Raw genomic sequence first — 4,615 nt, forward strand, 5'->3', positions numbered from 1 at the left:
ACCACGTAACGCACCCATCTCTGCACCTCTTCTCTCGTTCTGCACACCTGCAACCTATGTTATGCAAAATTACTCCAGATCACACACAACTTATAATTCAATTAGTCAACACATCACATGAACTCAGAATCGAGTTATCTGTATTAAATAACAAACATTTACACAGGAATTTCTTCCTCAGACTGACCTTCTATATCAGTGGCCTTTCTTTTCCTGCCCATAGGCTTAACTGACTGACTGACCGACTACTGACTCTCTACCTTTCTACTAAGCCTTTTAGACTTACATTTATACAAAAGGTTATGTTTCACCAATTATGGTTCAGATCCTTAATCTACTAAAAATAAATCTTGAATATCATCTAAGTCCACTTTTAATTCCAGTAATCCCTAAGAATCCTCTCTAGTTCCACGAATCATGACACCACTTTCTAGTCTAAGACTTATAATTGATTTCCAACTCTCTCGACATCACTCATCATCACTCATGTTCTCCTACATTCAAGAGCATTTACAAATATCCTCACAATATCTAATTAATTCCTATTATAATCACTCAAAAAATTAGTAATTACATACATAGGAATCCAACTTCCTTGAGAACACAAGACCCCCTAAGTTAACTAGAACATAATGAAATTGTTGAGTTGTATGCTCCTGCATCAACTAGTTTGCAAGTTTCACACACACAGGTGTTCAGGAGCATGGATTTCATTGTGCACACACATGCGATCCCATCCATTGGAACACTCACAGCGTTGAATTCAAAGAACAAATTCCGACTATAGCTAAACATGTACTTTTATCATTTGATGCACGTAGCCACCAACATAGACTTGCAAATGAGCGCAGACACCATGCATCAGTATATTGCTAGTCCGAATGCACTCAAGGCTATGATGCGCATGTTATCTGATGAGTTGGATAGAGGTGCCAAAGCAGTGTACACGGATGCAATGGAGGCAAGAGTTCACTTTCATAATGATGTCACCAGATTATGATGACACCATAACAAATTACCAAGCTTAGCATCAGTTCACCACCATCGATCATCGCGAGGATGTCAACGAGTTAGTCTTCCCACAATTTTCCACGTCTTAGTGATGTCTTGCATGGATTACTCAAGATTATTTTTGTCTCACATGGGTAGATGTGCAGATTTTAATGTAAACATGTTGTAAATGTGAAATACCAAGTGCCGATAGTAGAATGTAACAATCATGTAGTAGTTCAAGATTTAAGAGGGTAGGAAGAGTCACAAATGAGAATGTCAAGGGTCACCCCACCCTTCGCTATTTGTAGAACCTCATAACTCATTGTAAGGGCTATTGGGAGCGAGTCTTCATATAGGGATAACTTAGAGAAATATTGGAGTGTATTGTAACGAGCCTTGGCTTTTCCACAATGCAGAGCTAGTACATCTCTTTAGAGGATTAGGCGACAGTGACTGCAGTGTTCCTTTATTGGGGCTAGTGGAAGTCATGGTTGTATGTATGATTGGATCCTTCACTCTTTTAATATAACAGAGTCAGCACGTTTCATGAATATGTTGTTATTGTAGTCGAACTATCACGGTTACTCTAATGATGTATGTAATTGCTATTTACGCACGTATGTATGGACTATTCCGTATGTGTTTGTATGAATCTTATCGAATCATGTTGTTAATATAATCCATCACTTTGGATCATCAGCTATGCTTCTTTCCATCTCGTGATGTGTTTCTTCTCATGTTTTCCCTTTCAAGCTACATGCTATCACAAGTTTCTAAGGGGTTCACTCACTCCCCCTTTCGTGTGTTAGAGCCTTCCATGCACCTTCCTTCACTTGTTGTAAGGTCATACCATTGCTACGAACAAGGACATCTTACTTACCTCTATGCGCAACCGTAGTCAAAGCGATGTCGTACTACCCAATGCTAGGAGTCCTACTCCAAATGGTCTGAGGTCTAGTTGGGACTTCTTACCGGGGAGATCCCCTGACATGTTGGCAGGTCCAACACTGTCAACAAGTAATTTCTTATAGTTTGGTTGATTTTCATCAAACTTGGGATTTTTAGGTTGAAACCCTAATGCTCCAAGGTTATTATATAACCACTGATTGATTTTTGCATCATTGTTTTAGCATCATTGTCTTTATAAATACTTTGTAATGGTCACGTTTCCATGAATATTTTTCAACTAAACTATCAAATTTATAACTAATGATTTAGCATCAATTAAAACAATATTAACATGATCCATAAATATCTTGTGGATAGGATCCTCCATTAGGTCAAGGAAAGTATGGCCACAATGAGAGCATAGATGTGGTGCTACTCAACTCAAACTAGAAATAATGCCCTTTCTACCTAGATTCATGATCTATAATGATTTTGGCCCAAAGGGCTACACTTGGAGGTCTATGGTACTACTTTGATTGATCTTGTCTAGAGACTTGTTGGTAGGCTAAATTGTCCTATTTTTTAACCTCTATCCTACTCTAGACACATGACCTAAACCTCTGTTTTAACCTAAGAACCTATTCATTCATGTACTTTTCTCTAAAATCATGCACATTCCTACACCTTCTTTGTATTTTCATATTTAAAGGTTTACCATGATATTAATTACTTATTTATGGATTTTATACCTATTTTTATCCTTGCAACTAATATTTGTCTTTCCTAAAGTATTTGATAAACAAATGCATTAATCAATATGATAGTATGGTCGAGTGCAGGTAGGATTCTTGCACTAACTGGTGGATTCTTGCACTCCTGTGAAAACTCACTAAGCGATGTGTATCTTTCGTAAAGGATTCATTGACATTGAGTTGGGCTCGAAGCGGGAGAGAAATCAGTGGATGAAGATCACGACCTCAGCCAAATATCATAGATTAGCATTTTTTAAACATCCTAAAGGCTTAGTTAAGCTACTATTGTGATTACATTATGACCATAGGCCTGAAGGCTTGTATATAACATAAAATTCTGATAGGAATTAAGGACCGATGCCATGGTAAAATTTTGCTAAGAGAATGTAGTTATTTTGGAGTATCACCTCTCTAGGCTAGATTGCAGATCCAAGATGTACTTTTTCTTCTGAAACTAATATAAAGGAATGCACGAGTACACAGTTTCATTCTCTATTTTCTTTGTGATGAATCTTTGACCAACTACGTTTCTCAATTTCTTAACAGGGAAATGAGCTGGTTGGCTAGGGCCGAGCCAACCCAGCGAGTTCTCCCTTTCTTTAAAGGTGTATTAATTTATTTTAGAGTGCAGGCGTGAATTTGTTATTTACCTTGATTTCTCTCACAAGTTATAGGTTTGATTTCATTTACAATTATTGTGTTACGGATCTGTGGTGTGTAGGATTAGAAGTATTTGATTTCAACTTACATAAGCTTCCCTTTTATTTTTTATTTCATTTCTGCAAGATCGATACAAGCATGCTACATGTACTAGTGCATTTATGATTCTGCAAGTTGATTTCATTGGTTTAGTTTTGCAATTCTTTTATTCCTTTATTTTCTCAAGAGTTCTTCATTACTTCCTTCAAGATTGATGTTTGTTTCTAAACTAGGGACACTATTAATATCTGAGGTTTCACTCAAGATTTAATTGTGTTGTGATGAATATGGAATAAACGCTATAGTAACTTACAAGTCTATGCGTGCATTGAACACTTTCGAAGAAAGGATTGAATTTCATGATTAATTATTGAATGAACCCTCTCAATTAAAACATTAAAAGGAAGATCTAAGTTACATGCATAGCTATCTCAGGAAAATACTAATTCACACAACTAGATGATATCCATAATTATATAGAAAAAATTCGTTTTAAAGAAATATTTACTTTAAAGTTTGAAAATCATTTCCTATCTAGAATCTAAGTTTGGTTGAAGCATATTTCTGCTTGTGAGAATTTACATTCAAAATTATGTTTTCTTTGCACTCTATTTCACTTAACACACTTTTTATTTTTTGAAAGTAACCTAGAAAACAAGTGCATAAATATTCATTATCTGGTGTAGGAACCTCAAATCCATTATGGGATTAGAGTGTTTTACCTCGGAGACTTAGAATGCCTACACGAAGGTCAGAACTTCAGTACAAGTACAGAACATCCTTCTGGTATCTAAACCTCATTCTAGTGTAGGCACATTTTTCTGGTACAAGAACATTGTTGTAGTATAGGAATAACAATTTAGTAAAGGAAATAATATCTTTAAAGAAGATAGGTACACTGAATAATGTATTTATCATGTTGTCTTCCTGAAGGTAAATATAAAGGGTCATTTCATTAGTTAACACTGTTCACAATGAATTAAGAATCCATTTTTGTTTCTGCAAAGGTACTTTTCATTTATTCCAGCACCAGACTTTCTTTAAGTATCAATTTCCACTTGATCAACATTTTCTTTTCATGATTTAGGAAGTAGGAATACAATTAGAGAAGGTTCATATCATTTCTTGGCATTTCCTGTGATGTGCCTCAAAGTGTATGAAACCTTGGGTTGACAAATTAAGTGTTGAAAGGAGCTTTCTTAACTGTAATTCCTGCACCCAACAAGACTACCACAAATGAACTATGTTGCACTATATTATGTGCCATATGCACATTAACACAT

Source organism: Pinus tabuliformis, chromosome 6, assembly GCF_031772625.1.
Source record: "Pinus tabuliformis cultivar Carrire ecotype Pingquan chromosome 6, CPIR1, whole genome shotgun sequence".
In the NCBI taxonomy this organism is placed as follows: domain Eukaryota; kingdom Viridiplantae; phylum Streptophyta; class Pinopsida; order Pinales; family Pinaceae; genus Pinus; species Pinus tabuliformis.